The sequence below is a fragment of the Meriones unguiculatus genome, chromosome 7, assembly GCF_030254825.1.
Source record: "Meriones unguiculatus strain TT.TT164.6M chromosome 7, Bangor_MerUng_6.1, whole genome shotgun sequence".
NCBI classification, from domain to species: Eukaryota; Metazoa; Chordata; class Mammalia; order Rodentia; family Muridae; genus Meriones; species Meriones unguiculatus.
In genome coordinates this window covers 20503933-20527635 of record NC_083355.1, presented here as the reverse complement: position 1 = coordinate 20527635, position 23703 = coordinate 20503933, and the positions used below count along the sequence as shown (strand labels likewise).

General features: G+C 46.4%; 1 protein-coding gene across 4 annotated transcripts in view; it reads right to left on the bottom strand.

The window, feature by feature from the left end:
• The window catches only part of Stat3 (signal transducer and activator of transcription 3), a 51427-nt gene extending 37606 nt beyond the window's left edge, over positions 1-13821 (bottom strand). For 2 of the 4 annotated variants that reach the window (XM_021641204.2, XM_021641205.2), the window contains exon 1: positions 13536-13821. The gene's annotated coding sequence lies outside the window, so the exon portion shown is untranslated. The remainder of the gene's footprint in view (positions 1-13535) is intronic. The other 2 variants (XM_021641206.2, XM_021641207.2) reach the window with 1 other exon arrangement.
• Between the last annotated feature and the right edge of the window lie 9882 nt (positions 13822-23703).

The window sequence follows — 23703 nt, the reverse complement described above, 5'->3', positions numbered from 1 at the left end:
AGAGGGCGAACGAGACGGCACAGCAGGTAAGAGTGCTTGTTGTACAAGCCTAGTGACCTGGATCTAACAGAAAGGCGGAAAGAGAACTAACACCACAAAGCTGACCTCTGACCTTCACACACATCCCATGCACCTGCATCCCTCTTATACATCATACACGTTTTAGGTTAAAAAAAAAAAAAAAAAAGCCCAAGAAGAATAATTCTAGAAATGGTGACTCTCCCCCACTCAAAACGTTATTTAGAAGACTGGGGTGTGGCGTGGAGTCAAACGCTCGCCCAAGGTTACGGCCCTAGCACCAGTTTGTTCTGCACAGCTAGTTGGAAGATACATGGCAAAATCCTGTTTCAAGGAAAAAAAAATCCCACAGAGGCAGAAGGATCGCTGCAAGCGCTGCAAGTTTGAGACCAGCCTGGTCTACATATTGGGTTTCCAGGCCACACGGGGCTATGTAGAGAACGCTGAGTTAAGGAACCAAACCAGAACAAACCCAGGACACAGAGAAAAAACTGGGCAGGATCCGCACCAGCAAGGCTCAGCAAGGGCTGTCTCCTAAGGAGTCAGACATCATCCAGGGTGTAGGTCTCAGAGCACACACCACTTTGAACAGTGTCAGCACGCAGGTGTGCAGCCGGGACTGAAGCCCTGTGCTCAGCCTTATCTAAGCACATGGGAGCTAAAGGTTAAGTTTATGATTACCCGCGTTGGTGAAATGCAAGTATTTCATTTCCTTGTAACCAGTTCACCAGCTGCAAACGCCCCGCATTAGCGTCTGCATGAGACTGCATTCTAGAACAAGAAAAACTAAGAACTGGGAGCTGGAGGGAGAGATGGCTCAGAGGTTAGGAGCACTGGCTGCTCTTCCAGAGGTCCTGAATTCAATTCCCAGCAAGGACATGGTGGCTCACAACCACCTGGAATGAGATCCTGTGAGCTCTTTGGGCATGCGGCAGACAGAACACTGTATTAATCATAAATAAAATCTTTAAAAACAAACAACTAAAAACTGTACACCACCTAAAATCCTCTTAGGATTTGGGCTGGCGGCATAGCTCAATCTAACATGTGTAAAATTCCGAGTTTCATGAACAAACAAAAACACCCAAATGAGGATATGTATGCTCGTATATCCAAAATATACAGAGAACACTTTTAAAACTCTCAACAATTTAAAAAAAAAAAAAAATTTCTCAGTTTAGAGATGGGTGAGAGTTGGGCCTGGTAGAGCAGGCCTATAAGCCCAGCTTCTGGGGAAACTAAGGTACGTGCTTCCCGAGGACATGCCCTGCCTGGGCTACAACATAAGTTCAAAGCTAGCCTCGACAACTTAGTGAGACACTGGTCTCAAATAAGAATTTTGAAAAACAACAACAACAACAAAACTGGAGGTGCAGCTCAGTAATAGAGAGCATTTGCCAGTACCTGCAGTATGTGGGACCCTAAACGCTTGTTTGTTTTGAGACAAGGTTTCTTTGTTTAGCCCTGGCTGTCCTGGAACTCTTTCTGTTGACTAGTCTGCCCTCAAATTCAAAGATCCACCTGCTTCTGACTCCTGAGTACTGGGATCAAAGGCATGTGACACTACACCCAGCAAGGGGACCCTAAATGCAATCCCCGTTGTTGTTGTAAGCAAAAGAAAAAACGAAACAACTGGAAGAAAGTCTGAACAGATAACCACATGAAAGAGAACACACAGATGGCCACACATGTGAAACAAAAGCACGTCACACAATGGAGACTCACAAATCAAAACAGTAATAAGTAGCTTTATTTGTAACGGCCCAAGCTATGAAGCAAGCAAGATGCCCTTGGGATGAGAGGGTACATAGGCCAAGGGAAGGACCATATAAGGCAGGGTTACTCAGCAAGGAAAAGAAATGGGCACCAAGCCACCAAACACAAGGAGGAAGCTGAATTTATACTGCCAAGTAAAAGGAGGCAGCCTGGAGAGGCCACTGTAAGACGGCCATCTAAAAGGCTACTGCTTGCACGATGGTGGTCATCTTAATATTCTGGAAGACAGAACTATGCAGATTGCAAAAAGGATGAGCGATTGGCAGGGACTGCAGGAAGGGTAGGTGGGTGGAGTACCGGGCTTTGGAGGCAGTGCGCGCTTTACATCATACTGTTGGAGTGGACACCCAGCACGTTTGTGGAGCTCCACAAAACGGCCAGGCACAGCTGCACATCTGTAACACCAGGGCTCGGGAACCTGAGATGGACAGATTCCAAGTTTACAGTCAGCTTGGGCTATAGTTGAGACCCTGTCTACCACACTAAAAAATAGCCAAGAATACCTAACATTGTAAACGGTGATGGAAACTGTGCTCTTTAGCTGATAACAACATACAGCTGTTATTATCAATTGCAACAAATGTCTGGCACTAACACAAGATGTTAACAATGGGGAAATCCAAGAGGACAGGTAGGAGGTATTTTCGACTTTGTCAGCCTACAGGTGTCCTAGCACTCAGGAAGCAGAGATAGGGGGATTGCCATGAGTTTGAGGGCAGTGTGAATATGCATCTAGTAACAGGCCCAGCAGAGCTTTATAGAGAGACACTGACTCAAACGTGTGTGTGTGTGTGTGTGTGTGTGTGTGTGTGTGAGTGAAGGTGAGAGAGAGATGTATTAATTTAACTTTATGGAAAGCTTTCAAAAAGACACACCTAGAGATGGGGATGTCGCTCAGTTAGTAGACTGTTTACCTAGCACACGATAGCTTCCATCCCTAGCAACACATAAGCCAGGTGGCAGATGCCACTCCAGCTGGAGCCAGGCAGATTCATGAGTTCAAGGCCAACCTGGTCTACAACCTGGTCTCTGTTTCTCTGTGAGTTCCAGGACAGTCTGGAACTCACAGAGAAACAGAGAAACCCTATCTTGAACAAAAAGTAAGAAAGGAATGAAAAAACCGGACGGAACCACTCTGCAGGTTTCTGGGAGAGCTAGTAACCTAAATTCTAAAACTCACACCCATACAGACCGTGGCCTGAGGCAGGAATTCCCAAGGATCGCCCGGCCAATCACTCGCCACAGGGAGCCCTGAGGCAGGCAGATAACATCTGCACACTCCCAGAAAAAGCCATTCCCATCTTGTGGAGAGCAAAGAAGAGCGGACCGACAAGCAGATAAAAAGTAAAGAGACTACAAGCAGATAACACCTAACAAGTATCTTTTCGAACTTGTTATCCGATCACAAGAAGAAGAAGAAGAAGAAGAAGAAGAAGAAGAAGAAGAAGAAGAAGAAGAAGAAGAAGGAAGAAGAGGAGGAGGAGGAGGAGGAGGAGGAGGAGGAGTCTTCCTTCACTTTAGGAAGAGAATGAAAAGTTAACTTGATTATATATCTGATTTAAGTCAACATACAAAATTGGACTGCAATTCTGCATAAGAATTATCTTTAAAAATTATAGCTGACAAAGTGAGTCCAGGACAGCCAGGGCCAGTACACAGAGAAACCCTGTCTGGTGTTAAAGATCTTTAATCCCAGCACTCTGGGGGCAAGGTTAGCAGATCTATGTGAGTTCAAGGCCAGCCTGGTTTACACAGTGAGTTCCAGGACAGCCAGTGCTTCAAAAAACAAACCCTGTTTCAAAAAGAGGAGGAAGAAGAAGAAAATGAAGACAGAAGGAAAGAAAGAAGAAATTAGCCAAGCACTCAGAAGCTTCCAGAAAGTCTTCTGGACACCTGTCAGCAAAACCAGACTAAACCCCAATCTGGAGGTGTACAGTTCTTCTGTCAATCATGATCAATCCAAGATGCATTCTTGGAAACACGAGGAAAAGTCAAGAAGAAATTGCCAAAGCATTTTATCTTCAAAACGACAACTTCTAAACCCCTGGACCTGCCTTCACTAATCTGAAGAATTTATGGCCCTTGTAAAAGTGTTTCTCAAACTAAGGACCAATCTCTATACAGTGGTTAAAATGGCTCTAGATCAACTTGATCAGGGCCATGGAATCAATCTCTCTCCCCAAACCTACCTCCTCAAATCACACAAGAATGCTTACACTAACCTTTAGATTAACAGTTCTCCAATGCATTGTTCTCAGGACTATCTGTGACCTCAATATTTGAGTACCGTAAATTTTGTTTACAGAGGCCATGTTTATCAGACACGTCGTGGTAGCATATAATCCCAGCACAAAGGAGGCGGAGGCAGGAGGATTACCACAAATTTGAAGCCAGCCTAAGATACATGAGTTCAAGGGCACCTGGGGATATAAGACCCTTGACTCAAAACACCAAAAACAAAACAAAACAAAACAAAAAAACTACTAGATATTACCTAGCAATAGAAATTATATGTATAAACCAGACAAAGAGATCCCACATCTGTAATCCCAGCACTCTGGAAGGCCCCTAAATCCGAGGCCAGCCTAGGTTACAAGGCAAGACACCTGTCTCAAACAAAATTCACTTCAACAGTTAACTTAGAGCACATTAACATAAGTAACAGCAACAGCTTCTGAAGCGTAACCACGTTTCCCAACAGGGGAGAAATTAGTGGAAAAAGTGGCACCGCTCAAAGTTTCACAAATCTAGGGCTGGCGAGTAGGCTCGGCTGTGTGTGTTGGGGGGGGGGGGGCTGTTTGCTGCACGAGCCTGGTGACCCAAGTTCCCAGAACCCACACAGAGGTGGAAGAGAGAACCCACTGCACAAAACTGCTCTCGATCACCCCACACATACCTACACGGGCGCATCACGCGCACACACAATCGTAATTATAGAAATGCAATTTGTTTGTTCTATTTTCTGAGACAGGGTTTCTCTGTGTAGCCTTGACTGTCCTGGACTCACTCTGTAGACCAGGCTGGCCTCAGACTCACAGAGATTTGCCTGCTTCTGCCTCCCAAGTTCTGGAGCGAATAATGCATTTTTTTCTTTTTAGAGAAAGTTTTAGAAATCTAATGTCTGGTTCAATAGAAAAGTGTTAAAGCTGGGTGGATGTGGTGCCTGAGGCCTGTCATCCCAGCACGTGAGAAGTGGAGACAGAAGGATCTGTGTTCAGGGCTAACCTTGGCTACTATACAGCAATTGTGAAGCCAGCCTAAGATGCATGAGATCTAAGGAGGGAAGGAAGGATGGAGGGAGCTGCTAGTGTCTCAGAACTGCTTGCATATGTCTGTTGCATATGCTGTTTTGGTACATGAGTGAAAGTTGGCATCACCCAGACATAGCAACTAGCAAACAGGTTCTTTATACATTCTTTCAAGGAAGTTTGGAGTCTTTAATGCTATGCAAGAAATTGGTAGCTCAGGTAGGTGTGGACCCTGGGGTCATTTACAGCTACATTAAGATCCGCTCTACCTGTAACTCTCCATAGAATGTCCCCCCATGTGCTTGGTTTAAGATTTACAAACCTAAACGCTGATACATTTTATTCCCCATCATCCAAACAGGGAACAAAAATCACACGTGTTAACGCTGAAGAGTTACACTCATTAGTATCAGGAAACTACTGAAAAGGGTGAGTATATTTTTTTTAATTTTTACAATTTTTTTTTCTAAGTTCAGATTTTATAAATTGCAACAAACGTTGCCAGTATTTTTTCCCCTTGGAAAAACAGACAACTTCTCTCATTTTTGAGACAGTGCCTGCCACACCACAGCCGATCTGCCATCCTTTTAGGGCCTTGCAAAGCTCACGGGTACACTGGACCAAGCTGAGCCCCAAACCCTACAGCACACTTCTCACCCTGACGATTCTGCAGAAAAGGCAATCACTTTTTAGTTAATAAGCTTTACTTTGAAAGCAGCTTTTTAAAAAGAACACCGGGGGAATTAAATATACTTATTCATTTATTTACTTGCTCACAGTCGGCACTTTGAGACACGCTCTCATTCTGTAGCCCTGGCTGCTCTGGTACTTGTTATGGAGCCCAAGTGCCCTCAAGCTCACCAAGATCCTCCAGTTTCTGACCCCCAAGTACAAGGATTACAGGTGTGGCCCACCACATTCAGCTCTCAGGGCGGCTTCAGGTTCACGGAGCAGGGTCCAGCAGTCCCAATACCTCCTGGCCTGGCCTCATGAGCAGTGGCCCCGACTGTGGACTCTCTTGATAACTCGGTGATCCTGAGAATCTTCAACACAGCCGTTAGGGCTGGAAATCGTGGCCTCCCCGCCGACACACACACAGAATGCTCCCCAGCACAGTGTCCTATGCAGAGCCTGCCCTGCTGAATGAAGTCTACTGGATTTTTTTCACATGTAATCAGGAGTAAGTATTAAAGAGGCTTCTGCCGGGAAATGCCGAGAGTTCACTGGGCCAGACGTGAAGCCTGTCAACACACACACACACATATTTATATACAAGCACTCGGCAGAATGCCTTAATTATCTAACCCCCTTATACATGAGTTATTTTGATTAATGTTTAAAAGGGTTTTTTCCCCCCTAAACTTGTTGACAAAAAGACCACAACAAAACTGACTTGCCAAGGAAACAGCCTTACATTAAATATTTATTGTGTCCAAACCACAAGCAGGAAAAAAAAAAAAATTCGAAGGCTAACTATTTTAATGATAACTCACATTGTTTGGTTTACAGGAAAGGTAATTACAAAGCTTGCATTTGGGTTTTGAGGTTTTTTTAGGATTTTGTAGGGGTGGGATGGGGAGACAAAGGAAAAATCTAATGTGTTTAGATTCTGCCAAGAAAAAAAAAAAGAGTTTGCTAAAAGCAAAACAAAGTTAGCATTAGACAAGATGTGGGAAGCATGCATTTTAGTAAGCTTTCACATAAGCTGGGGCTCAGTCCAGACTCAAGGGCTCAGACTCTCATACCGAGAAAGAGAGGCCTGGACTTGGGACGCCGCAAACTAGTAAAATCAATCAGCCGTCGGGAAAGCAGGTGGCTACACGCTTGCACAGACGGGGCAGGGTTTTCCTTCCCTAATCCCATCAGTTTTTAGAAATGGCGTCTACAAAAACTACCCAAACATCCCCCTAATACACTGTGCCCCTCCTCCACGATAGGGAAGACATTATTTACGAGAAGTTTTACTTTCTCTTTCAAGCTCAGCTGGCTTCCTCCTGCCCCACATGGGCCCACGGGTTGCAGGGGTTGCCGGCTTCTGTCCCAACCCAAAATTAAAGAAGCGAATGAGTTTGAATCACCGGGAAGACAAGCGGCCCTTATCCATAAGGCCATATTCTGAGCACTCGTTGCGTCCGAAGGAAAGTTACAATAAGACAAAAATAAAGCTTTACACGTCCAGTGAAAAACATCTGTGAACATCTGCACATCCATCCACACAAGCCCTCACACATGCTCGGCACACATATGTGAAGGAACACCGCAAACCAACTTTCAGCATCACCTGGTCATTCATGGGGGTCATTCAAGCCTCCAGGACTCCTCCTCCCACCCCCAAACCAAACTGCGAAGTGAACAGCGGTGGCTCCTGCCTGTAGTTCCAGCCTCCCAGGCGGCTGAAGCAGGAGCCTTGGACCGTTCTAAAATATAAATAGAAAAGAAAGAAGAAAAGAAAAGAGCTGACCCATTTTTCCTCACCTAATTCAAAACAGAAGTCCTCCTGTTAGCTTCTTCCTAAGAAAAAGTTGCTAATCATTCCTCTACCCTTCAACTAATCAATAGTAGCTGTACCTTTTGTGTGTGTGTGCACCAGTGTGTGGTAACACATACCTTTAATATGCATACTAGGAAGGCAGAGGCAGACACAGCTCTGTGAATTTGATGCCAACTTGATATGTATCTAGAATGAGTTCCAGGCCTGCCAACACCAGAGCTACATACTGAGACCCTGTCTGTCTGTCTCTCTGTATGTGTACATATACATATATATAATAAATTACAGTTTTAAGATTCTCTATGGTACTGGAGACTGAACCCAAAGCTCTGTGCATGTAGGTATACATGTCTCTGGACCTTTTGCAAAACGTCTGTAGGCTCCAGGCTGATCTCAAACACCCAGTCTTCCTGCCTCAGCCTTCGGCATTGCTGGGGTTACAGGCATATGCTACCCATATGACTAATTCTACTCTTTTTTTAAAAAAAAAAATTTACATTGATTTCCTCGTGTATTTGCGTGTGCACACACACACACTGTTGCAGGCATGGACATCAGAGGACACCTTGTGGAACTCGGTTCTTGCTTGCACCACAGGGGTTCCGGGAATCAAGCTCAGGTGGTCAAGCTTGGCAGCCACCACCTTCACCCACCGAGCCATGCCACCGGCAGCACCCACCACCACCCGTTTCTCAAGACAGTGTCTCAGAGAGCCCAGGCTGCTCTCCTACTCCCAGGTAGCCCATGGTGACCTTAAACTTAGGATCTTCCGTCTCCATCTCCCAAGAGCTGGGGTTTTACAGGAGTGTGCCACTACATCCTGGTTTGTGGAGTCCCAGGGATGGAGACCATAGCTTTATGCATGCTAGGGAGGCGCCCTACCAACTCTGCTACATTCCCAGCTTACAGCACGAAAAACTCCAAGGGACTATTACTGAGCGGTGATCAGGTCTTAATGTGTTGACTATGACTTAAAGTATAATCATAGACCTTTGAAGCTACAAAGAGGCTTACCATAAGAGCCTTTGTGTAACAGGAATTTACAGTTTGCCATGTCTGTATCTTTACTCGAAAGCCTCCATCTCCACCACAGTGTAAATCCCCAGTCCCTATTTATTTAGCTTTTTCCCGGTGGGTCAAAATCTCCCAATTACTCTTTCTTTCCTTTGGGTCACTCATGGTATCATGAATCATAACTTGCCCAACTTTGTAGCGAGAGAAAGAGAGAAAAAGACTTCAGATTTCAATAATAATAATAATAATAATAGTTAATAGTGTTTGAAAGCTAGCTATTTGCAAGACACTGTGCAAAACACCTTATGATATAAAAAATTATCTCGCTTAGTCTTCACAACTACTCTGTGAGTGGGCCTAGTAGGCGGTTTGTAGACAGAAAAAAAAAAAAATTGAAACTCAGAGAAGTTAAAGCAACCAACCTTAAGGACAAAGAAGGGGCACATCTGAAAATTCAAACCCAAGGTGTCTGGACTCATTGCACTACTTTAAATGCCATCATAGCTGTAGACCACAGAACCCGCAAGCGCAATTACCCAAGTGCTTTGACACTGCAATGGTTACTTTAGGAGAGCTCAAAAATGTGAGTTTCTTGACTGATGCAATTAAAAGGTCAAAGGTCAGGTAAATTGTTCAGTGGTTAGTAGAATCACTGATAGAGCTAGCAGGACAGAAAGGCAGGGGATAAACATCATTTTCTTCTAGGGGTGGATTTGCCTTCCATATTATTTTGTTGAGCTGTTAAAATGATTTTCAACAAATAGACCCAAGGCAAACTGGTAAATTTAAAAAGGCGTCTGGAGAAATGCACATCGAACTGTTAGCCGGAAAACAAGTTCAGCTTTTTATAATGGCGTATGTTGCTTTTGTGAAAACAATACAACCTATTTGAAGGGCATTCCTAGTCTCCTATGGACAGAAGAGAAGGGATAAAGATGTGGCTCTGTGGCTTCCTTCCTCCGTTTCCTTCTCCTAAATTAAGAGTTTCCACTTACAGCCCTCAAGACACTATGCTGTTTTAAGCTCTGGGCATCCATGCTCCTTCCACCTTTAAGCAACTGTTCACTGCTCTGCAAGAATTCCTAGGACTGCTATTCATCCCATAGGTGCTCAGGTGTTCCCTCTAACTAGCCCTCCGGTAACCTCTCACCCCTGAAGAGAATGAACCTCTTTTCTTGGACCCCACCTAAGAACTTAGATACACAGCTATGCAGCAGCAAGCTGGAAACATTTCGCTTGCATGATCTTAATGACTTTTTTGCTTTGCTTCATTTTGAGACAGGGTCTCCCTGAATAGCTCAAACTAACCCAAAACCCAGGATGTTTCTTCCTGACTCAGCCTCCTAACTGCTGGGATTATAGGAAGGTGCCACGAGGCCTGCCTCTCACCTTAAAAAAAAAAAAAAAAAAAAAAAAAAGGCTCAGCCAAGGAGTGATGATGTCCACCTTTAATCCCAACACTGGGGAGGCAGAGGCAGGTGGATCTCTGTGAGTTTGAGGCCAGGCTGGTCTACAGCCAGGGCTGACCAGGAAGCAGTTGATCCAGAATACAATCCCAGATTTCTTTGCCTCTGTAAGTAGCCTTCGTCTTGAGCCACTCTTCAGTCCTAAATCTACACTGCAGTAGCATAGGCCCCGGTCCCTAACACTTCTTCAGTTCCATAAGAACTGAGATGAGATTTTGAATATTCATTCTCCTTGGATCGTGCCCAGCTTTTACAATCTGCTGCCTGCAGGGGTTTTTTGTTGTTGTTCTGGGTTGATTCCCTCACCCCGGGCTTCTCCTAAATTCCCCCAGGCAGTCCAGAACTCAATATGCAGATCAGGCTGGCCTCAAAACTTGCAACAATCCTTCCGCCTCTGCAGGGCTGTTTTCTCTTAAGATGAGGTTTTGCTGTGTAGCCTCCAGCTAGCTCTGCAGAACAAATGGCCTTAAACTGGTGGTGGTCCTCCTATCTCAGCCTCCCCAATACTTGAGTCACAAGCATGTACCATCTCCCTGGATCTGCCTAGCCTTTTCTTGGTTGTTTTGTTTTTGGTTTTGGTTTTTGATTTTGAAACAGGGTCTTACTCTCTCCCCCGAGCAGGCCTGGAATTCACTGTGTATCCCAGCCTAGCTTCAAACTCAGCAGTTTTCCTGCCTCTGTGCTTAGCTACATACTACAATTGCAGACATGGGCTTAGTGTTTCGTTTGTTTGCTTATTCTGAGCCAGGGCTTCAGCTGGCCTGAAACTCTTTGTAGACCAGGCTGACCTTGAATTCTTAGAGATCCACCTGCCTCTGCCTCCTAAGTTCAAGATATGTGCCACCAGCAAGGCTCATCCGCCTATCTGCGTGTGTGTGTATGTGTGTGTGTGTGTGTGGTATATGGTGTGTCTGTGGTGTGTGTGTGTATGGTATGTTTGCTAACCTGAATAAAATTATACAAAATCTAACACGAAAAACGAGAACCATAGAGAAAATTCACTCTCCCAAATGTTACTCCTTTAAACAAATTATTTCTAAGAATTTGCCACCAAACACAATCTGGCCACCCCAACTTTTTGCACCAGAGTGAGCAGTGAGCAGTGAGGCTCTTTCCACAAGCAGCTTTCACAAAGCTGGGAGGAGCACTTACTCTCTGAGTTGCACACCATCTCTCAGAGAACATCAGCCAAAAGCTGCTGGGCCTGGGCATGTAGATCGGTAGACGGGTGTTCACTAGCTCCGCCCTTCTCACCGTTGAATGTCAAGACAGACAGAAGCCAAAAGAAAAAGGAACTTTCTGCAGACAGAAATGACCACTGACCACAAGGCTCTCTGGCTTAAATGTCATTGAGGTCAAAGCTACCAATTACCTAAAATTTGCCTAAACATCTCCATTAATAAATAGCTGAAGTTTGACAGTTAAGTATGCTAGCAAGAAAAAAAAAAAAAAAAAAAAAGACTTCCCAAGTAAGCCACAGAACAGTAGGTTAGCTAGCTTCACTTAGCAGTCACTAAGTAGTTTTCTCCCCGATTCTTTCAGCCTGCTGCTATCCAGACTTTTCACTATCCAGAATTCCACTGACACTTCTCATCAGGGGCTACACTCACTCTAAACCGAAACTGAACACTTAAGCAGGGATCAAGAAATATGGAGAAGGCACAGGTTTCACCACTAAGACATACTATGCCTTAGGCAAGTGTCTTGTCCTTTTGGCCTCAATTTCCTTATCTACAAAATGAGGTTAACATTCTGTGAACAACCTACCTCACAGGCCCTTTGAAGGTCCTCCTGTTTGTGGATTATTTCTAAGTGGTTATACGTCCCCAATGGACTACACATGAAAATAAAAGATTCATGAATCTGCTAATGGTTCTTTGTGGTGAGTGTGCTAACAGACTAAGAACAAACACTCCAACTTTTTCATTATTCTTATCCCAGATTTTCTTCCCAACGGCTCTTCCAAAAGCCTTAGGTTCAATTCCCAGAACCCACATGGAAGTTCACAACCATCTGTAACTAGTTCCACAGCATCCAATGTCCTCTTCTGGCCTCCTTGGACACTGGGTACACATGGCACACAGACATACATGCAGGCAAAACACTTATACACATAAAATCAAGATAAAAATCTAAAACAAAAAGACTCTGCTAGTGTTCTGGTCTAGCCCATGCAATAAGGAAATAAACATGTTTCCCTCAAGGAACATAGACATTATTTAATATGAAAAGAAAAAAAAATGGCTCAAGACCTAACAGTCTAATTCCACATATAAAAGGTGGAGAGATGATTTATTGCTGTGATATTAAAATCAATGCTTTACCCGCACTGGCAGCCCAACCTTTACAAAGCACACACAGGATAAATAAGCCCGTTCACATGGCAAACAGCAGGTATAAACTACACACATTTTGATTAAGAAAAACAAATAACCACTGACTCTAACGATGCACACATCAATTGACGTCACAGAGTGATGTGGATTTAGGTATGGAAAAAAAGTGACCCGAGTGACAGTCTGAATTTTGCTAACTTAATGACTTATCTACAGCCACACACCCCCAACAGGGAAAGCTTACACACAGAACTCAGTCAGGCCAGCCAGTCTTTGTTTCCCTAGCTTCTGCATTTACCCAAGAGCTTGGCTCGGAGACAGAAAACTCCCACTCTTGATTGGCTCACTCTGTCCTATGCAATTAGGCAACACCACAATCCAGTAAATGCAATGGCTCAATTATTTATCGTCTCGTCGAGTTTACCAGGTGTTTACGAGAGAACAATGTCAAAGAGGAAAAGAGGTCTGTTGCTCTTTAGAGCTGGTTTGACCAGGGATTTATTCTGAATAAAAAAAAAAAATGTTCTTAACATAGAAAGGGATGGGAAAGAATTTAGAAAGAACACAAGTTTGTCAATTTCCTATAGGAAATCTGATTCTTATGAAAAAGAATCGTACCCACCAGTAGCCAGCCCAATTGGCTGGGAGGGCGGTGGGGTCGGGGGAGGGGGGAGGCACAACATTTCCCACCTCCTAAGAGGGTACACCACCTAAGCTGGCTACTGAAGGAGCAAAAGCAGGGCAAGGCGAAGAAAGTGACTTAGCGCGGAGCCGCCAGGCCCAGCACGGGGGCGGGTAGGAGGCTCTTTCCAAACCCCCAACCCCAAGGATCTCCGCCGGCGTGACTGTCGCTCTGGTGGCCTCCAGGAGCAGCCCCTGGAGGGTGACCCCAGCCTGGGATGCCCTTCCCCGCGGTCCCACCCCCAGAACTCCTCACTCTCCCTCCGCACCACCCCCTGGAAACTTCCGGCGCCCCTTACCCTCGCAGGCCCGCTCCTGTCATCCGCACAGCCGTCCCTCCGGCGGCGCGACCCCTCTGAGTCCCCCGCTCTCCTCTCGCCCCAGTTAGGTGTCCCTTCACGGCCCTAAGCACCACCAGAGCCGCGGCCGCGCGACGCCCCGTGGGGGTCCCCCTCGCCCGCCGGCGTGCCGTCGGGGAGGCGGCCCCACCCTGCACCCCCTTCACCTGTCTCCGGGACCGAGGCCCGACTGGCCGGGCTGCGCTGGCTCCGGGTGCCTCCGGGTCCCCGAGGACCTGGCCTGGCTTCTCCGAGCTGACGCGGTCGGGCGACGCCGAGCGGGGCTGCGCTCTCAGCGATCCGGTCGGGGCTCGTTCCCTCCGCCGCGTCGTCGGAACCCCCAGGCTCCCCCTCCCGGTCTACACTGCAGCTCCGGAAACCGCTGAATTACAGCCCCTCCAGCCAATCCCCACCCAGCCGCCACCGGCCAAGACACGCCCCCGTGCATAATTAAAGAATGGCCAGCTGGCTGGGCCACCCCGCGGCCTCGCGGAGAGCGCCGGGCCGCCGGAGCCCCGCCCCGCGGCCAATGAGGAGCGCCCCTGCACGAGGGGGTGGAGCCGAGACGCGCTGGGCACGCCTCCCCGCGCTGGCTGTTCCGGGAGCTCGGCGTCCCTCCTTCCGCGACGGAGCGAAGCGCGGAGGCCCAGCTCGCACTGGAGCCCAGGGGGAGGGAGGAGACGTTCGCGGAATGTCCTGCTGAAAACTCAGCTGAGTTCCTGGCAGCGCGTGACGTCAAGACACTTTAAATGCCCCGATACGGCTCGCTTCTGCCCGCTCTCCCTGTTCCCGGCCCTTGGCACCACGTGGAGGCGAGATCGCGAGCCTCTTACCACGTGGGGGTCAGCCAGTTAGGCGGTCCCCAGGTATCACCCCATTTGGGCTTTTGGGTTTTCTGCGGACCTCAAGAAGAACATGGGCGACTCCTGGCCGCTCTCAACTTTGCATTTCTGCGTGCGTCTGGACACACACCCGGAAATATGACGTGGAAATAGAGTGATTGCTAGATTGCGTGGGGGAGAACAGTGGCTGCTCCATCGCTTCCAGCATGGAACTCGACAGCGAGGTTTATTGATCAGCTCAAGAAAATGCAAAGAGCTTACACGGGACAGTTGACACGAATACATAGTGTTTGCCATTTCCACGTGTCTGGGGTTTTTTGGTCCCCCCCCCCCCATTAAACTTTGTTATGTTGAGTCTTAAATTCGGTAACAGAAAGCTGGGCTCGGTGGTGCACGCCTGTAATCCCAGCATGCTGAGAGGCAAGGGCAGGCAGATTTCTGAGTTCGAGGCCAGCCTGGTCTACAAAGCAAGTCTAGGACAGCCAAAGCTACACAGAGAAAAACCCTGTCTCGAGAAACAAAATTCTGTAACAGAGTTTTGACCAATTTGTTTCCATTAAAAGGTACTTATTTGAGGGGCTGGAAGGACACCAAAGCAGTTAAGGGGACTGGCTGGTTCTGGTGGAGGATTCACGTCCGACACCGGCATGATGGCTCTCAGCCATCTGTAACTCCAGTCCCAGAGGCCCTGAGGCCCTCCTCTGAGGCTCTGCCCACACCAGGAACACATGTATGGTGCACAAACATACATGCACACAAAAACATCCATACACATTAAATGCTTTTTTTTTAAAAATTAGGTACTGACTTTAAAAACTAGAACTAACACACACACAGAGATGGCTTGTAAAATATTCTCCTGATGGGTTTAGGATTCCTTGTTATCTTTAATTAGTCTTTTAGCGTTAAGCTTAAGTGTCCGATTGAGACAAACAGTTCTGCAGCAGGTCTTCGACCACTGCCCAAGACGGGGGTGACAGGTGTTAGGGATAATATTCACTTAGCCTTTTCTGAGGTCTTGAAGCTCTTGAACTTGTCCAGCATCTTTCCCGTCTGGTCTGTCGGGCGTGCAGAATCTGACTGAGCTGAAACCTGTGGCTCACGGTACAGGTGTATGCTCCCCTTCAGGTAACAGGATGAATTCTGCACACTGCAGTGCTCTGGATGGATAGGTGATGGGGCAGATTCACCAGTCTATCAAGAGTTTGTATAGCTTGTGCTTAAGGATAAAATCTAAAAGAGGCTGTTATCTCCCCGTGCAGATAACCCCAATGACAGATTTTTACCCACAGCTAATGTACACCCATATAGTTCAGGAAGCTTGAAGTTTTTGTTTTCTTTATTGTCATGGTTACTTGAGACAGGATCTCAGAGATTTTCTAGCCTGTCTCCTGAGTGTGCTCACACCCCATCTAGGTTGAAAAAAAAAAATTGTTTTTCGTTTTTGTTTTTCCAGACAGGGTTTCTCCGTGTAGCCCCGACTGTCCTGGAACTCACAGAGACCCACCTGCCTCTGATCCCCAAGTGCTGGTATTAAAGGCATGTGCCACAACTGCCTGGCTAGGTTGAAAAAAAATATTTTTTAAAGATTTATTTATCTATTTTATGAATAAGAGTGCGCTATTTGCATGTACACCTGTAGGCCAGAAGAGGGCATTAGATCATGCTGTAGATGGTTATAAGCCACCCTGTGGTTTTCAGGAATTGAACTCAGGACCTCTGGAGGAACAGCCAGTGCTCTTAACTGCTGAGCCATCTCTCCAGCCCTGGGTTGAAATTTTTAAATAAAAATCTTATCCTTCCTCCATCACTCCCTTTTCCCCAAAGATACATACTGTTACTAATTTCTGGTGAGAAAAGTCAATGACTCTTAACCTTTCCTGGGTCACAGATCCTTCTGTGGAACTGGCAGAGACTATAAATTCTACGCCGCAGGAAAGAGACAGCCCAAGCTTTTATTCACATCTCCTCATGGCTTCCCTAAAGCCTGTCCAAAGCCTCCAGACTGGGATCTCAGATAACCACCTCAGATCCACCTTCAGGAGCGGATCTCTCCATGTGTGGACTAGAACCCAGGGACCTGAACACACTTGCTATGTGGTCAGCTGCTGAGCTGCGTGCTAAGTGCACACGCAGCCACTAAGCGACTCTCCCCAGCTGACACCCATTTCAAAGCGAGAAGCGAATGCCTCTGAGTAGGGTCATTAATGTTGGATGGAAGTCCTCCGTTGCCCAGGACATCCACCGCAGTGTGGACACTGTTGTATTTACCTAGGGAGGGGTGGAGAGGGAGAGCACAAATGTTCCTCTTCCCTGCAGGGGGATCCCCCACATCACCTGATTTTCTTTGAGCTTGATGGCCCATATGGTCAATTAGCTCCCTGACAATATAGTTTAATATTCGTTTTATGATTTCCTGCTGACAACGCACATATATTCATTGTCCTTTTGCTGCTGTTGTTTGTTTTAGTCAGTGTCTCTCTTTGTAACCCAGGTTGGCCTACAACTACATTCCTATAATGGCTCCAAGGTTAGCACTGCAGGTATGTGCCGCCTTGCCCTCCTCATTGACTCTTCTTTTTTGCACCAGCCTGGTTAGCAAACAGGAGAGGCCGTGTTATTTATCCACTGATAGAACACGGAAGGAGAAGGACAAGCATTGTGACTCAAGCTTATCAACCCAGCTCGGGGGCAGGAAAATAGCTCAGGTGGTACAGTGCCTGCTATGCAAGCCTAAAGACCTGAACCCAAGCTGGCACAGGCCTATAATCCCAGCACTTGGGGAGATAGAAGCAGGTGGATCTCTGAGTTCAAGGCCAGCCTGGTCTACACAGAGAAATCCTGTCTCGAAAGAAACCCAGGGAGGGGGGACCTAAACCCAGGTCACTGACACTCATGAAAAAAGGCCAGGTATTGCTGGAGAGATGGCTCGGTGGTTAAGAACGTGCATTGTTCTTGCAGAGGACCAGGGTTCAACTCCTAACACCCACCGACATCAGGCAGCTTCCAACTGCTTGTAACTCCAGTGTCCAAGGGATGCCCCTAACCTCAGGCACAAGTGCACCTGTATGTGTCAACAAACAGTAAGAAAAAGAAAAAGGCCAAGTGTGATCCTAGCATTAGTGGGCAGACACAGATGGATCCCCAGAGCCTGCTGACCAGCAACTGACCATTGAGTTCTAAGTTCGGTAAGAAACAACGTTAAAGGATAAGGTGGAGGCTTTCTGACTTGTTACCAAGCCTGACAGTTCAACATCCGGGGTCCCACGTGACTGAAGGTCCTCCAAGTTTTTCTCTAACCTCCCCACGCATGCTATGGCATACAGGCACATGAACACACACACACAAATACATAGATAAATAAACAATTTTTTTTTTCAAGAAAGATGAAAGCCAGGGATGGTATAGGGATGGTATAGCATCTGTCTGCCATCAGAAGACTAAAAGAATTGAAAGACCCGCAGAAATGCTCCCATCCCTGGCCTGCAATAAATGCTTAACCTCTGTAACTATCAACAATCAGTTAAATATACATTAATAAGCATCCAACACAGAGCCAGGCATACAGTAGGAGCTCAGTCTATGTCCCTTTTTTCTTCTTGATTTCACTCACCAAATCCAGTGTGGCCTGAACCTCAAGTAATTCCAACACTGAATGTATCTCCTTCCTCTTGAATGTGTCAGTTCCTCGGTAACTTTGTATCTTTGTGGTTATCTTGTACCTAGAATATCTTCTCCCTTGCCCTGTGAGAAAACTATGATTCTTCTAAGAATCTCCTTCTCTTTGCTTTCTAGATATTTTCAGCGAAGTTCATGTCTTCTGCTAGGCCTCTTCAGCAGATCTTCTTCCCCATCTAGAATAACCAGGTCCTTTCCCCACCTAGAAAAAAACGTTCCTCACCTTAAAGCGCAATAAATCCATCTTTTGGCCTACTTCCTAGTAAATAAAATTAATGCTTAATATTTATTAAGTAATTTCTATGTCCACAAACTATACTGGGCATCTAACCCAGACAGATATTATAATTCTCATCTTGGGGATAGGGTTTGAGACAGGGTCTCGCTTTGTAGCTCTGGCTAGCCTAAAACAAGCTACATAGAGCAGGCAGGCCTCAGACTTGCCATGATCCCCTTGCCTCTGCCTACCAGATTCTGAGATTGCAAGTATGAGCTACAATGCCGAGGTTTTCTTTTCCTCTCCTGAATCAGTGTCTCCGATTGCCCAGGCTTGTCTCAAACGTACTTCTAATTCTCCTGTCTCCACCTCTCAAAGGGTATGATTACAAGCATACAGTTGTTTCTCAGCCGAGAAAACTAAGATTTAGGAAGTGAAAGACTTCTCTAGTGTGGTGAAGCAGAGCTATAATCCTGTCACTTGGGAGGTGTCACAACAACAAAATGGCAACAAAAAAAAATCTAATTATTTTATACATCTGTAATCCAGCACTCAGAAGGTGCAGGGTAGTAGTGGTAATACATAGTAAACACAGGGCCAACCTGGGCTACACTTTCTTTTTAAATTTATTTATTTATTATGTACACAGTTTTGTGCCTGCGTGTGTGCCCGAATGCCAGAAGAGGGCACCAGATCTCATTATAGATGGTCTTGAGCCACCATGTGGTTGCTGGGGATTGAACTCAGGACCTCTGGAAGAGCAGCCAGTGCTCTTCACCGCTGAGCCATCTCAGCAGTGGCTACACTTTTCAAAACACAAAAGTAAAACCTATATCCAATGAACTTACACATTAGCAAACCCTTGCAATCCTCCCATCTCTACGCAGTCTGTATTACTAGTGAAACCCCACTCTCCTCTCTGAAGGACTTGCTTTATTTCCCCTGGTTCTCTGAGACAGGGTCTCAGGTAGCCCAGGCCAGCCTTGAACTTGAAATGACCTCAAGTTCCTGATCCTCCTGGCCCCCTCTCCTGAGTGTTGGGATTACAGGTATATACCACCACACCCAGCAGAATGAGTCACTTCTCACAGACACGGCGAAGCGGAAAAGTGGCTTCTGGGGTCACACAGCCTCTACCTGACTTAGCTCGAACATTCACCCTTGGAAACCAGCCACCATGTTGTGTGGAAGTCCAAGCTCCCGGAGGAGGCTCCATGAAGGCGGTCCAACTGACCTCCCAGCTAAAGCTCAGGCGAAAGCAAGCTTAACTGGAAAGTCGGCCAGCTGCCAGTGAGCGCAGAGCCCAGCTGTCACACCATCCTAGCAGAGGCCGCAGGCAAGAGAGGTGATCAGTTAGCGCTAAGACCCAGAGAGCAAAATCTTGAGCAAAACAAACTGCCGTTGCTTCGGATGACCGAATTTAGGAATGGGGGCTGGAGAGATGAATGATCCGTAAAGAGCACTCAGTGAGGGTCAGGAGTAGTGACCCAGCGTTCAGGGCAGAGGCAGATGGGTCTCTGTGAGTTCCAGGCCAGCCTGGTTTACACAGCGAGTTCCAGACCAGCCAGAGCTACCTAGTGAAATGCTGTCTCCAAAACCAACAACAAGACTTCACTTATTGCTTTCGGGGAGGACCTAGGTTCCATTCCCAGCATCCAAGCAGTTGCCCACAGTCACCTGTAACTCCATTTCTAGAAGATCAAATGTTCTTCTGGTCTCCTTCCAGTGAACGCATGTACTTGGTGCACATACATATATGCAGGCAAAATACTCACATACATGAAGTAAAAATGAATAATTATTTTTTTTAAAAGGCGGTAGTGGCACATGCCTTTAATCCCAGAACTCAGGAGGCAGAGGCAGGAGGATCTCTGAATTCTAGGCCAGCCTGGTCTACAAAGAGTTGCAGGACAATCAGGGGTACCCAGAGAAATCCTGTCTGAAACCCCAGCCCCAAAACACTGATGTGTATGTATGTGTACCTGGGAACCAAACTCAGGACTTCCAGGAGAGTAGCCAGTGTTTTTAACCCATGAGCCATTTCTCTAGCTTTCTACTCCCACCCTGCTTTTTTCCCCCAAGACAGGGTTTCTCTGTGTAGCCCTGGCTGTCCTGGACTCATAGACCAGGCTGACCTTGAACTCAGAGAGATCCTCTGCCTGCTTCTGCCTCCTGAGTGCTAGGATTAAAGACATGCACCATCATGCCCAGCTTTTCTAGACTTTTTTTTTTTTTTTTTTTTTTAGTTTTTAAAAAAATAATAGGGATGAGAGTGGGGGCTACAGCTGGGATACAAAATGAGTACATTGTAATAATAAAAACTATATTTAAAAAGCCAATAATAATAATAATAATAATAATAAATTTAGGGATGGGTTACCACACAGCAACAGGTAACCAAGCTAGTTTTCCATTTGTTACCTGAAAGATTTGGGAACTGTAGGCTAGCTCAAGAACTGAGACTTTTCCAACTTCATAAGGTTCCAGAAACATTTTATTTACCCTCTGTTCCACGGAGGCCTTTCTTGACCTCTACAAAAGGAGAAAGCACGGCAAAGACAAGATTTGGAGACCTGCCTCAAAAATGCTGCGCAGGTAGTGAGTTGCTATAGTGATCAACGAGCCCAAGAAGCAACTGTGTAGGCGCTGGGATTCTCACGTGTCTCAGGCACAGAGGCACAGAAAGATGCAGGCAGGCCTGCCCGACTCTTGCCCTTAGCATCACAGAAGAATCGGCAGGTCTCTTTATCCGGGACATCCTTAGACTCTCCTGTGCAACACCTCTCAAACATGGACATGGGAACGTCTCTCTTTCCTCCTGCCTAGAGAATGGTGCTCGCCATTCAGCATCAAAGGTTTTTCCTATATTGCTTAAAACATTATTCATAGCGTATCATTCTGTTCCCGCAGTGACTTTCCTGTAGGGCCCTAGGATAGGAAGAGTTCTTTATCTCACCCTCCAAAGCTTACTACCTGCTCACTGCCAGGCTCCCTGCTGCCCATTGGGTTGCAGGCAGACCGTTTCCCAGTTGGGGGCCTTTGCTGGCACTGTTGCTGTCCATTCCCTGGCTTTGTCATAGCTAGTTCTCTCTCACACTTTCTGTCTTACTCAGACAGGCTTGATCTAACCACCTCTATCTAACGTTGTTTGCCACCTCTTCATCTCTTTCTCTCCATCCTGCTTCCTGAGAACTCATCGAAAGTCGTATATTTATCTGCCCAGTCTTATCTGTGTCCTCATCACACCGGTAGTTCCAGGAAAAGGAATTTCTGTTCCTTTGTCTCCCTAGTGCCTAGCACGATGCTGCACACCCTGTGTTTTGTGCTTGATATCTAGGGAGGGAGGGCCAGGGATGTAGCTCAGTTGGTAAAATGCTTGCCTAGCCTGGGTGAAGTCCTGGGTTTGAGCCTCACCATCACATAAAAATGGGTGTGAGGCACAGGCCTTTAAACCCAGCATTTAAGAGGTAGAGTCAGGAGGATCTGGAGTTCAAGGTCAACCTTGGCCACTTGGTGAGTTCAAGGCTAGGATATGATACATAAGACCCTGTCCAAAAACAAACAAACAAAAAGAGGCTAGAGAAATGGTTCAGTGATTAAGAGAGCACCATACTCCTCTTTCAGGGCACCCAAGATGGGTTCCTAGCACCTAGGTCAAGGCATAGCATAACTGTCCAGATCCCAGAGTGCTGACACCCACTTCTGGCTTCTGTGGGTACATGTGTACATATTCAAACACAGATATGATACATGCATGCACATAATTAAAATTTAATAAAGCTGGGCAGTGGACTGGAGAAATGGCTCAGAGGTTAAGAGCACTGGCTGATCTTCCAGAGGTCCTGAGTTCAATTTCCAGCAACCACAAGGTGGCTCACAACCATCTATAATGAGATCTGGTGCCCTTTCCTGGCCTGCAGGCATATATGCAGGCAGAATGCTAAGTAAGAAAGAAAAGAAAAGAAGGAAGGAAGGAAGGAAGGAAGGAAGGAAGGAAGGAAGGAAGGAAAGCTGAGTGGTGGCACACAGTTTTAATCCTAGCACTTGAGAGACAGAGGCAGGTGGATCTCTGTGAGTTTGAGGCCAGCCTGGTCTACAGAGTGAGTTCTAGGATAGCCAGGACTACACAGAGAAACCCTATCTTGAAAAAAAATAATAAAATAAATATTTTAATGAATGAATGGGCATGAATGTGACACTTGCCTTTAATCCTGACACAGAGCACTTTGAGTTTGAGGCCAGCCTGGTCTACACACAGGGTTCCAGGCCATCCAGGACTCTATAGTAAGACCCTGTCCTCCCCTTCCCTTCCCTCCAAAAGAGAAGGAATATCTAGACAAGCTTCTGATTTTGGCCCTCTTCTCCTCTCTCCTGACTCCCTCTTGTCCTGTCTCTGAAGATGCTCTGTTTTTCCTGTCTTAACCCTGATATTTCCTCAAGCCACCTCCATTTCATCATTACCCTGTCCTTACCATGCTTGCTTCAAAGTGGCTTCTGCCCCTCTTATCCGTAGGACAGGACCCTTGCAGGCACCAGGAGCCTCATTATCAGAGCTGATGTCTTGTCTCCGGAATTTGATTTGGCTGTAGAATCACATACTGTTGGTCATCTACATTTTCCTCTGAGACATTCTTTCATCCCTTGACCAGCACAGTGGTCAGTAGAAGTGGTTGCATGAACTTTGTGAGAGAGACATACTAGGTTTTAATCTAGACTATGACATAAGACGCTGTTCCTTAACCCCTCTCAAGTCTTGACACCTTCCTCAGAAAAGAGAGACTATAATTCTTCCCTCAGTGAACTTGCATTAAGTTTCTGTTGTTAGCGCTCCTAGGTTCTATCCCCACCATCACATAAGCCAGGTGCGGCGGTACGCGTCTAGAATCTTAGCCCTTAGGACCAGGAGGCAGAAAGGTCAGGAGTTCAGGACCATTCTTGGCTATCTATCAAGTCCAAAGCCAGCCTGGAATATAGAAGATATTTTCTCAAAGAAACAAACAAAAAGCATATCTTTTAAAGGAAGGCATTGAATGGCAAAGTTCCCCCAAGACCTGTAGACCATCTAACAAACACCAACACGGAGCATGAGAAGCCCTATTGTAAATTATTGGTCAAGAGAGTCAAAAGACTCCCAGAACAGGTCATTGCTGCTGTCCTTGATTGCCTCCCAGAGGCAGAAAGTAAGTCTTTATGGCTGAAGATACCATCCACAACCAATCAAAATGTAGAGGCCAAGTATGGTGCCCAGCCCCAACTGGTATTTTTATAACACAACTCTGGCACCTAAGGCTTAGGGAACATCTTTGAAGAGAGGATAAAAACATTGTAAGAGCCAGAGAAACTGTTGTGTGTTGTGAAACTGTGGCTCCTAGAAACGTCAGAGAAGCTACACCTGTGAAGTTGCAGCAAAATGGCTGCCTAAACAAGACCTGAAAGAGGGTGACACTGACACGCTAGCATGGGAGGGGAAATTTTCACAAAGCACTACACAAAGAACTAAGGAATGCTGGGAGCGGGAGAAACTGCCTCTCCTGGGAGGGAAGAGCCCCCCAACTGGTGATCCAATACCAAGTGGTCAGGCCTAGAATCATAAATCTA